Below are 12,962 nucleotides of genomic sequence, written 5' to 3'. Positions count from 1 at the left end.
GACATCCATGATGTGTCTCACAGCTTCACCAGAGTGCAAAATCAGTGGAAAGCTCTCAGTGTTATGAAGTGTTTTGAATCCTTGTACAAAGCACATAACAAAAAAAGTTATGTTTCCACACAAATGTGGAAGGAATTCATATTTCAGCATCCTAGCAGTTTCATGCTGTTTTAATTTAGAAGTCTGTTGTTTTCCATCCAACTGTACTCCCGTCTCGCTGAAAACAAAAGCGCAAGATGCCAGATGAAACAAAAACCAGAGCAAATAACGTGGGCACTGACAGGATATGAATTGTGCACGCTCAGCCTGCAAAAACCCCAGCTGTTGCTCTCATATTATCTCACAGACTTCTTCAGTGGTCACAAAGTGTTCCCACATAATCAAAGTCCACCACTGGGACCCTCCAGAGACCATCACTTGGGAAAACATTCTCTCCGCTTTCGCCCTTTATTTGCCTGGAGCAGGAATCGAGGTCTGTTTGTGTTATCGGGAGGCGGTTGCCAAGGAGACCTATGTTTCTCAGACGAGCAGCATTCCAAGTTATTTTGAACATCTCTTACTTTTGCACCGTGTCCTTTCTGATAAAGCATGTCTTCATGCAAAAATATGCATTCAGAAATTGCTCCGTTTTCTCTTCGGTGGTGGACACCACTTAGGAAAACATAATCCAGATGCAAGCATGTCTGATGATTGATACGTATTTGGACTAACATGCTATTAGTGCTTGATTATTCACCAGTGTGTGGCTGCACAAGCTTCTTAGCACTGCCAGAAATGTGGCTTAAATATCCCCCGACCAAAGGAACCTTTATTTGATTTGGCCCAAGCAGAAATTGGTTAGGGAAAACCAACAGATTTTATTCTTCCCTCCAGGCAGCGAGAAAGCAGCTCGCCTTAAAAATAGTCTTTGTTTTGGAAAATGTCTTTTGGTTGAGCATGGCTAATCAGTTTTGCTATAAATGAATTTTGGTACACTGTATACTGTATATACTGCTGTACTGACAATAAAGCTCTAAATGCTCAGTTTCAAATGTTGTAATCATGTAATGTAATAATCTGTCTAATTAAATATGCAGATCCAGCTGAAATAAGATAGCTAGGTCATATGGCACACAGCTCTGGCTGACCACACAGAAGCCACACCCACCTGCTGTTCAAATGTTCTCCTTGTGAGGGGCAGCCAATTGGAAGGAAGCTGGCTTAAAAGGGAACTGCAGTGATTTAACTGGAAGGATGCATGAAGGCCCGTCACATAAATGAGGATTATTTTGAGAGTAATTGTAGCTATTCGAAGTTTAAAGTCCTACATTATCTGATATGACAATAAATCTGCCCTCAACCTAAAAGCCTTCTTCCTAAAAACAACACTATTTTTTTTTATTAAACTTAAGCCATAGCTTCCTAACCCCTGCATTAACATTTCCAGAAACCATTTTTCACATCGAGTGATTGAGTAATGCTGTTGTTTGGAGACCTCAAACTTCGAAATCCTCTGTTTTCATTATGGAAGCGATAAAGTGGTCCAATGTTTACCAGCCCTGCTTCAAAGCTAAACTCTAAACTCACGCTCAGATTTTCTCCTACAGCCCAACGAGATGCTTGCTATTAAGTCACTGCTTACTGTAGATGTGATTTTAAGCATGAATGACACTGCTGGTTGGAGATTTAAAGCAGAAGCTTGGATGCATTGATTACATTTTTTTTATTTTCCTCTTTATCATATATAAAACCTTTCCAGCTCCTAGAAAAGGAAAACACACATGGAAATTTGAACAACTGAACAACAGATTTGAACATTTATAATGAGCTAGATAGTAAATATTTGGTAAGACCACCTTTATTCTTTAGCATAGCCTGAACTCTTTTTGACCAGCTTCTTGTCATTTCTTTAAGTATCTTGCAGGAATATTTCTCCAGGCTTCTTAAAGGACATTGAAAGCTCTTCTTTGGCTCTTGGCTGCTCAAAATAATCCCACACTGCTTCAATAATGTTGAGGTCTAGACTCTGGAGATGCCAATCCATGGCTGACACTGTTCCATTGTATGTTTTATTGCACTGGTGGTGTGTTTTTGATTATTGTCAAGCATTAAAAAAAATGAAGCTGACGTTATTTTTCTGTAATCATAATTCTAACAATTTTGACGAGCTCTCCACTTTTAAAATGCAGTCCCAAATCATTACAGAGATTCCACCGTGTTTTACAGGTAGCTGTGGACATTCACTGTTCTACCTCTCTACTGAGCTCCTGCTTACATACTGATGACAGTTTGAATCAAAAGCTTTCTATTTGGATTCATTACTCTGTGAGACCTGTTTTTGGTGCCTGTATGATCCTTGAATGATTCATAGATTAGTGTTAAGTGGCTTAACAAACAAAAAAATACCTCTGAAATTCCAAAGTACAAGGACTGGACTAAAAATGGGTGAAATAGAAAGTCTGGCTCCTTGGAAACAAAACATAAATAAATGACGGGTTGAGATTTTTGCACAGTACTGTATCTGTGATATCTACACAAAGCTATGGGCCAAGTAGGAATCTGCAAGTGCAAGTTCCCCCATGTGACTGATGGGGTAAGGGGGGGGGACTGCCATTTACAGTACAATCTCTCAGTAAGAAAGTAATCCTTTGACTCTGTGTCATGCCCTCAAGCAATGCAAAGTAGTACCACCCTTCCAATACAGCAGTCAAAATACAAAACAGCAATGCGAGAGAGTTCCCAGATTCAAATGTGTGCGACAATGTCGCTGATGAACACACGCACAGTCAAACTTTCCTGAATGCAAACCATCATGAATCTATTTGCATGTTAAGCTTCTTCAGAATCCATTTACATCTACATCCACTTCAAAAAAACACCTCATTATCTGGTGCTCTGTTCAATGCAACATCCAGATCTCTCCCCAAAAGAGGCCCCTTCCTAAAGTGGACCACATCACACAGGGGAATTGCAAAGTCCGCAGCACAACTTTGTAAACGGGGTTATCTTTATCCCGATGGAGCCGAATGAAAGGAACGGTTCGCTGGAGGTGAGCTATACTGCTCCGTGTGCGGTCAGCCTAAAAGCTGAAAATCGAGGCCTTAATGGCAAACACACTGAGAAAAAGGTATTTGCCAGGAGCATATGAGGATTTCTGCTTTAAATCACATAGTTCAGACCCGCCCTTGATTTACAGCCATGTGCAATGGGCTGAAGACAACAACAGCAGTTATAAACAGAAGACCGCAAAGATGGCCGCCCGCCTTACTCGTGGAAATAAATCTTGCAGCAGGGAGAGCAAACAGTATACACAGAGTCAAGTTTCACGTTTCTATAAATTCTGTCACATTGAGTACATTTCTAAGGATTGCAGCTACACAGAATCACTGTGTTTGGAGATGGTTGTGCTCAGGATAAAAAAAAAAAAAAGAAACAAAAAGAAACTAAATGTCATATTAAAATAATCCCAATGTTTCCATTATTGCTCTGCAGCCTGTTTTTGATACACTCAAATCTTTACCTTCCACTGAGTTGCACATAAACTCTCATCAGCTCTCCGTAGTATAACATTTCACAGTTGCTGAACCAGATTTATGAGAGTTTATGGAAACACAGACAAAGACATGAGCGCTGGATGATTAATGGCTTTCTGACTACAAGTCGACGTCCGCTGGCATTCACGGATTCTTTCTCGAGGAAAGCCTGATTAGTTTTCCGGTGCAGAGGTATAAATATCATGAGATCTTGTTGTTTTAGTTTTCCACTGGCTTGGTGAACTCTCCAGTCACACGGAGCATACTGTACAGTGGTTGTAATACCAGCATTCAGTCATTTTTGGCCTACTGCTATTCTAAAAACGGCACATGGGAAAGTGTTGCCTACTGGTGGTGGTCATTCGCTGGGCCCGGTGGCGCCAGTGTCCGGCAGCCTCGCCTCTGTCAGTGCGACCCAGTGTGTGAATGGGTGGATGACTGGATGTGTAAAGCGCTTTGGGGTCCTTAGGGACTAGTAAAGCGCTATACAAATACAGACCATTTAATAGGTTTAATCTTTCCTCCAGGGTGACATTTGATTACTTTAAGTACCACTTATGGCCTTAATGATGGCGATCGCTGATTGCACAGCTGGTTCATTGGGTCATAAATACATTAACGTTGCTTCATTATTGTTCGCAGACTTTTAAATATCTAAATACGCTTCGTACTATTACAGCTCTGATGCACTATGAGCTTAATAAAGTATCGCACTAACTTTTTCATCATCCAAACCTCGGTTATTGATTGTCCGTGAAGTGAGACTGTGTAAAATTTATAGCTTGTCACCAGTCACGACAGCCTCTCCTTAACATGAAGTGCAGATAGATGGACAGACATATAAGCACAGACATATAATTTAGTGCGCTTTGTGAATTATTAGTCCCATGATTGATCTGAAGTGGGATTTAAGTGGCATTTACGGGATGAAAGTGAAACCATTCAAAGTAGTTTGGTTGATGATTGCTTACAGTGTTCAGGGTTTAAGAGTACTTTCAGCCTGGGCCGAAACCAACCGTGAAGCTTTAAAAAGAATCAAAGGAAAACAGCTGTGTGAAGAAAACTCCGTGTTAGGAACGGTGGATGAGTGGCGCAACTTGGATTGAGCAAAACCTGCTAACCTTGCGTGGCATTATTCCTCCTTATTGAGGAAGCTTTGATGATTGATTGCTTTCTCTGTTAGTTCGCTGCCCTTGAATAAGATTTAGGGAACCACGCACTTTCACATTTGTGCAAATAGTTAAGACTGGGATCAAACTGAAGGCTAAAGAAAACCTAGACAAAGAAAGAAAGGTTTCAACTAATTGTGCTGACTGTTGGAAGGGAGAACAACCCCTATGATGAGTAAAACACACTAGAAAACACAGCACAACACAGCTCGACAAACTAGCAGCAAGTGTGTAGCAAAGTTCATTCTGAAATGGCAAAAAAGGAAAAAGATGCAGGACCAAGTCACTGACTTGACAGATATATTACTTAATTGCGGATATTTAATAATTTCCCACAAAATTAAGCACAGACATATCATATGCATTGTTACTGATGGTGTTCTGTTTTTAGCTGGGCTCTTGCTGTTGTTCACCTCACCTCTCTTTAAGGAGTCATGCTGCAAAATAGAAATCAGGAGTGTTTTTTGATCATCGTGGCAGAGGCAAGAGACAATGAAGTCTTCACTAGCCTTGAACGCATTTTTGGCACTTTTACAGAATTTGGGCATTTTTGCAGTGTGCTGCACAAAACAGGATTATTGAGCTGTCTTTTGTCCAAGTCAAAGCCCGGTGATGCAATGCACCACGGGTCCACCTACTGTAAACTTTAAAAAGGCCAAGAAACAGAAAAGAAAGGGAGCTGGTCAGCTGGAAATGCTTTCAGACTTGTGAATGTTTTGACTGCTTGCCAAGTCTACAATGAGGTGAGAGTAGATCCACTGACTTCCTACAGACTGACAAATGATTCCTGATCAAGAAAACACAATCCCCGTGTTTGCATTAATGCTTGCCATTTATATTCCAAATGATATAAAAGTCTCCCTCTTGGCCTTCTCTTACCTTTAATACGCCCTGAGCTGCTGATATAAAACTGCACGGCTTGGCAGCACAGCTAAGCGTAGGCTCTAATGAGCAGGAATCTTAACATATTTCGGTGGTACCAGAAGGGAAGTTATGAACAACTGCGAAGCTGTCAACAGGTGCTAAATTATACAGCAATGATCAAGAGTTATTTGGCATTTTGAGGTGAAAAGTGGTTTGATCTACAGTGAAGATGGAAGCTGCTCGGCTTTTTTCAGTGGGAAATGCCTTCTGGGCAGAGACTTCATGTGCAGACTGCAGACAGTAGAGGTTACGGAGGCCAGTGAACAAAGAGGGGATTGTATTGTTTTGACCGCGTATTGAGATGGATGGAGAAACCAATTCCAAGCCAAATAGAGAGTAAATATTTAACCAACACTCACTTCTAATCAGCTGGGGAAAGTAGGAAACCACTGGCCTGAAATCCTAAAAGTAAGCAACTGCTGTATAAGTGATGAAAAAAAAGACCAAACTTCCTTTATTTATGATATTATTACTTAATTCGAACCACACGTGGGTGGGGGATAGCTGTGTCACTCGGTTTGGTCATCCATCACTTGTACAGTACGTCAACAATGGATGGCTTGCAATGAAAAGTGGTTCCCCACAGGATAATAATTTAGCATCCAATCTAAGGGCATCATCAGTTCAAAAAGTAACAAGCAAATATCAGCATGGAAACACAGACTAGATGTAAGCATTATCTTATAAACCAAATCATCTAGTTATAGGACAGCGGGCCTTTTAGTTTATACGTTTATTGTGGGGATAATTGAAATTGCCCTTTATCACATGCAACATACAACAGGAGATAGCACAGTAAAGCTTGCAGAAGGGGCTCGAGCTCTGGATGGAAAGTGGGTCATTTTAGAGTGCTCTTGGATAAGTTACTGTGCGCAGGATAAAAGTTTGTATCGATGAACAAATGCTTGTGATTTATAGTCTAAAAATGCGCATGATGTACTCATACTATATGAGTACAACTAGTTTTTTACAATTTAGCAATGCAAGCATCCGCTTGTTCACAGTGAGTTCCCAAGATAATTACAGGGCATTACACTGACCTTTTGTGCATGATCGATCTGCAGGGGACATTTGCGTTCCCGCTTGCACCTCTGTTGTGCATGCCTGCACTGCATGAGTGAGATAGCCATAGTAATGCACAGCCTCAAAACTTTCTGCCACGCCTACAAATCACAGCAAATCAAGAATGTGAGAGGGGAGACGCAGTGTTTCAGGCACTTATTACTAGTAGACAACATTCATAGTGTATTTGAATGTCTGATGATCGGTTCGGTGAGTTCAGAAACCAAACTGTCCTCAGACCAGCACTCAGCAGATGTGGCTTGACAAGTATTCGTTCATCTGGCAAGAAGCATACTTGTTACATATTTCTATCACCAACAAGCTACCTCTTAAGTATTATATGAAGGGCTGTGAGGAGAACTGAAACACAATATAAAGGCATGAGATGAGTGAGTGCTGCTAAAGCAAGAACTCCATAGAAACCCATTTAAAACATGTGGTATTGTTCCACATTCTCACCGCTGCTCCATCTTTCCTCTGCTGTGCTTTCATTCAGAATAATATCCCACCTTGAGCTGTTTTATATAAGCAATGGTGGAAAACTGGAGTTACACTTTTTTAGAACAAAATGCTCCCTAATTTGATTCGACATACCTTCCTGCTAGTGATCGTACAGCTAATGAGTTCCAGGAACAGTAAATCTGAGGCGTTACTGTAAAAGTGAGGTTTTAAAACTGTTACTGCTATCATCAAACTAATCGTAACCCCTTTACTGGTTGATGAATATGATAGGCTATTAGTGTCGGTGAATGGTCTTTACAATCCTCAAAACAGGTGTTACACAGGTTTTTACAATTAAGAATGAAATATATTTTTGCTCCTGGTCAGTGAGCAAATCATGTGAAGCAGGTTACTGTAAAATGAACAGGCAAGTATGCGCAATAAATCTTAAGACTCTCGGGAAATCCGTGAGGCTATAGTCTACTGTAGTTTCAAAAACAGATGTTGATGATTTACAGACACTCCCTGGGTAAAATATATTCTGTGATGTTACTAAGCAGCAAGCTACTTCTTTTATTGGCACATACATCCTGAATTTATTTATAGATGTATAATTAATAGTTCCCAAGTTTAACTACTTGATTTTTTTTCCTTTATTTTTGCCTGTTGTTTCCCGTTTCTACTACACATGCAGTCCAGCGCTGGAGCACATTTGACAAAAAGGCAGTACACCATAGAGACTTAGAGAGAAAACCCCAACAATCAGATGATCCCCTTTTGTTAGCATTTGGCGATGGTGGAAAGGAAGAAGTCCCTTTTAACAGGAAGAGAGGATTGTTTTGAGTCTAATTTTAGAAGCAGAGAGGATGTCTGTCTCCTGAATCCAAACTGGGAGCTGGCTCTATGGTAGACGGGCCTCATAGCGTCCAATTCTACTTTTAGGAGGATCATTTAGGATAATATGATGCTACAGAGTCTTTAAGATTGGATGGGGCTGCATTATTAAAGACTTCATATGTGAGAAGGATTTTAAATTTAATTTGAATTTATGATTTTGCTTTCTCTTCCCTGTCAGTACTCTCTCTGCATCTCTTCTGGATATAACTAGAGACATTTCGCAACAACTTGATAACAATAAATTACAGTAGTCCAGCCTAGAAGTAATAAATGCATAAAACTTGCTTTTAAACATCACTCTGAGACTGAATGAGTTCTGGAAACCTGCCAGTCAGAAAAGAGAGGAAAAAGTTTACCTCATAAGCCCTTGTAGATGGTCTTATTTTCAACTATGTTACATTTTTAAAGTTAAGCAATCCTTATGAAGAACAGAGTTGACTAATTCACTCTCTATGAACTAAACCTATTCCAGTATTTTTGCATCTGAACCTAATAATAAAATAGTTGTATTCCCTTAATTTAACCAACAACTGAACACCAAATTCAAAAAATTATCGCAGATGAGACGGTTTATTTTGAGGCTGAGGTTTTAGGTTTGTTTGTGCCTCCTTCTCTGGCTCGCAAAGAGGAAACCTTGGGAACAAAATTTGGCTGGTGCAACATCGTGATGATCTCCTGCAAAACAGTTCACCTTACATAACACTAGCATTAAAACATGAGAAAAATAAGCAATGTCGCAACAATGTTACTTTTACATTCTAAAAAGTTACAAAGTTACAAAACATAAGATTAACTCGACACCAGTCAGTAAAATATTTTGTATCTTCTTTATGTTGTTCTATGATGTAACTGCAGCATTGTAGAAATGCCTGAGTGTCATCTGGTTATTTTGAAACTATTTTGTCACCCACTAGTGATGTTGCAACCTGTCAAATTATGACCACAGGCAGCACTAGGATTGAGTAATGTGTTTTTAGGGAACACTCCTGTAACTTCTTGAGCTGTGTAGAGCTAGTTAGTAGTGGTTGTAATGTATTTGATCCAATTTCTGGCTAATCTAAGGTCACACTCAGTGTTTATTTCACCACAACCAGCCAAAACATTGAACTAACTGTTTTGGCTGGTTGCTGTTTGTCTGTTTAAGCGCTTGCTCAGACACAAAAAAGGCAAATGTACGTGATACTTTCACACTGTGTAACACTGTACTCTCTTTCATGTCTTTAAAAGGAAACGATCTTTTAGCAGGCTCAGAAACTTGCCTCTTCACTTCCTGTTATTGAGGAACTCACAGTTGCCATGGCAGCGAACACAACCATCCTAACAAACAATTACGGTTGCTAAGGAAATTGCAGCTTACCACAGTGTTTATTTGTTTGACCTTTCTTTTCCTACTAAATTGTTGAACTGGTGCCCGGTCCCAGCCTTAATGACAGCGGTTTACTGTAGCACACTGAGTTGAAATGACTGTTTTAAATTCATTCAGTCTGAATAGTCTTTACTGGAACCTTTTTTTTTTCTTCTTTATCAAATATCGCCTGCATGTTTCATCTTGATGATGTCCGTTTTGGACTTTCCGCCCTTGACATTTCCCACGATGGACCAAATGCTTGATCTGTAGCATTCCTCAAAAAGCAGGCTTTGCACACACACACATATGTGTGTGTGTGTGTGTGTGTGTGTGTGTGTGTGTGTGTGTGTGTGTGTGTGTGTGTGTGCGCGCGCGCACATGAGTGTATTTGTTTTGACTGAGGGACCACAACTGAAAGACGCCCAAGATAAACATGGTTTATGGAACTTATCTGCCATCAGTGACTTCTTGCACAGCGTACCGAATATTTAAGTGGCACTTTGCAACCATGGGAAGAAAATGATGTAAATTCCAGGACTGGAGGGTGCAGGCTCAAATGTATTTGCAATTTTAATATATTTTGACACAACGAGGCAGACAGAAATACGTGCGAGGCCAATTAGATTGATTTACAAGTGAAAAAAGATCATGCAAATTTTAAGTCTTACAAGCCTCCCCAACCCCTACTAACATTCCATTGGCAGCATGTTCCCAAGGTTTAATTGCTAATTGTATACCTAACAAAGATGGGGAAAAGGAATGCCTGAGGCAAACTCTGGGGAGGGACTACTTCTTGCCTTCATACTCTCTGGACTGCATCTTTAGCTGCATTATGAAGTTAAAAAAAACAACAATGTTTTTTCAAACTCTTGATATCAGCTTTCACTTTATATCACAGCTTGTGAGCCATATTAGCAGGCTGAAAAGAAGCATTTAGAAACACAAACCATCATATATGATACATAAAAAGTTTTTAACTCTGTAAGAAAAGGCAGACCTATCCCAGAGGATTTGGAAGGGTCTGTATTGATCGGGTTTGGCTTGAAGAGCCCTGACGATTTGAAGTTCAATGCAAAGACTTGCCTGTAGTGACATGGTGGGGGATCTGAATTAGCAGTAACTTGTAAGGAGGCAACCTTATCTTAGATTTAACTGCACAATTTATTGAGATAAAATCAGAAAGCGGTGTTTGTGCATACTTCATAAGAAAATCGTCTTGCTGGCACAACATCAGGATTCATCAGTCCGCAAGTCACCTCGACAAGAAGATTACTGGGTGTACATGTTCGAACCAGAAAAGTGAAGCTTGACATGATGAAAGAGAAACAAAAATGCCTCGGAGATAGTATGATTCAAGACAAAAGACAACACAAGCTGAGCGACGATGATCTTTAGGGCGTTTGAGGGTAAATGAAGGAGAACAGTGTTATATGGTATGACATCACTGGTACCACATGCAGTTTGTAATGCATATATCAAAAGGGAGTTTCCCTGGGAAAAGATCCCCTTATTACAAGTAATTATGTCAAATTTGCAGTATTTCATTTTGGCATGCAGTTATGTTCCTGCCATCAAGACAGGAGGAGTTTTCTTGTTATGGTAAGACAGGTGTGGTTACAGTACTGAGTGGGAATACAGTTCACCTACAGCAAAGAGTGAGTCGAGTGTTATGGTTCAGATGCGAGGATAAAACCAGAGAGCACTAGTCCTTCCAGAAACTTCGACAAAGCACAGACAGTCCAAGGTTTCTGTTTGTTTCAGTTCACAGGAAACTGACGTGGAAGCTGAGGTAATTGGCTCATCAAAGGAGAGCAGAGATAAAGACCTAATGTGAGACACTGCAAATGTGATAAAACTGGGAGCTGATAGCAACCCTGGAAAAACCTGGAGTGTGTCTTTGTGTGTGTGCGAGCGAGGGGGGAAAAAATAGAGTTTGGACCTTTGTCGCTGATTAAAGTTGTGAAATCTGTGAAAGTGGGTCTAAACAATCATGTGGGGGCCCCACAAAACTAAAGCAGTGAGTTGAACGCTGATGAAATGCTCCACAAGCTGGGTGAAAAACTAATTAAAGTCTCTTTGAATAGTATGTAAATAGGTGTATGTGCAGAACGTTTTGCGTACTGAATCCACGTACAGTAAATCAGAAAGGACTTGCTTCCATTGCTCAGCCACAGCTGACACAGTTTACTCCTCCAATTGGCTTTCATGATTCATCTTCTCCCCTGCTCCACCTCCATCCCCTGGGCACCCATCTGACAGATCTGCAGGAGTGATGGCCAACACCTTGCCATGATTCTTTTTTTCCCTTTACTCCGCGTTTCCCTAAAAGCAGATTTAGTTTACTTGTGTTGCTCCTTATGCAGAAACTGATCCATCACTGTGCATAATTACAATGCGCTAACATAAATTCAACAAAACCCAGAAAAAAAAATCAAACAACCAGGGCAGAGGTTATTTTGAGACCCGTGACATTAAATTTATTGGGCTCATTTTGCTGCTCTGTAAGTAATTTTGGACTTTTTCCATGGGCCATTAATCTTCCTGCAAATTAAGGGGCCTCTCTAATTTTCCTCTTAATTTTCTGATTAATGCACATGCAATTGAAATGTCAGATTTTACTGCATCAAATGCACCAAGCAGTGATGTCATGCACCCTAAGAATAACACAGTATTTAGCTGACAGTAGCTTGCAGTAGCTGCTCCGTGCACAGGGCACTTGAGCCAGAACCTCACATGGATCGCATGAATTCTCTGGTTTAAAGGTCACGAGCCGTATCAGAGTGTTTGAATGATGTGACCAGAATATAAAACAGCATTGTGACTACATTCGAGGAAAACATGACGTATTTTCAGCAGAAATACTGAATAGGCTTTTTCTGTCATAAAATATAAACCTATATAAAGAATTTGCCTGGGCTGCGATCAGAGAGGCTATATCACCATGACAACACCCACTGGTCTGTCAGCTCCATTTTCACAGTGTCATGTTAGGCATTTTTGTCACTCTGAATCTTCTTTCATCTGCTCCTTTATTTGCAGGGGGTTTCCACAGCAGGTAGCCCTGCAGGTCTGTTTTGATAGATTTTTACCACCAATGAATTATTTTTATTTAGTTAGTTTTTGCTGTCTAAAAATCCAAATCGGGGCTTTTATCTCAACACTAAACATTAAACTAAACCCAGAATTCTGACTTATGTATGGCAAAAAAGTTTCAGAAAAACAAACAAATAAATAAATCTTTCAGCGGCAGAATCAAGCCTCCATACCTTCTACTTTTATGATACAATCCCTGGTAACACTTTATAACACGACCCACAAATAAGGCGCAAGTACCCTGTACTTACGTACATTTTGAGGGCAACAAGTCGGTTTTTTGCAAGAAACAATGAAACAGGTGCACTGTAAGTACCCTGTACTAGTTGCCTGCAAAACACATGTAAGTATGCAGTACTTGCACCTTAGTCACTCCATAACACGACCCGCGCCCCAGAAAGTTTAGGGTACTTACAGTGTACTTGTTTCATTGTTTCTTGCAAAAACCTGACTTCTTACCTGCAAAAACACAGGTTGTGTTATGAAGTGTTACCTAATCCCCAGAGGATTGGTGTA

The sequence above is a fragment of the Rhamphochromis sp. 'chilingali' genome (assembly GCF_963969265.1).
Source record: "Rhamphochromis sp. 'chilingali' genome assembly, chromosome: 21".
Taxonomy (NCBI): domain Eukaryota; kingdom Metazoa; phylum Chordata; class Actinopteri; order Cichliformes; family Cichlidae; genus Rhamphochromis; species Rhamphochromis sp. 'chilingali'.
The sequence above is the reverse complement of the archived record's forward strand: the minus strand, read 5'-3'. Positions refer to the sequence as shown.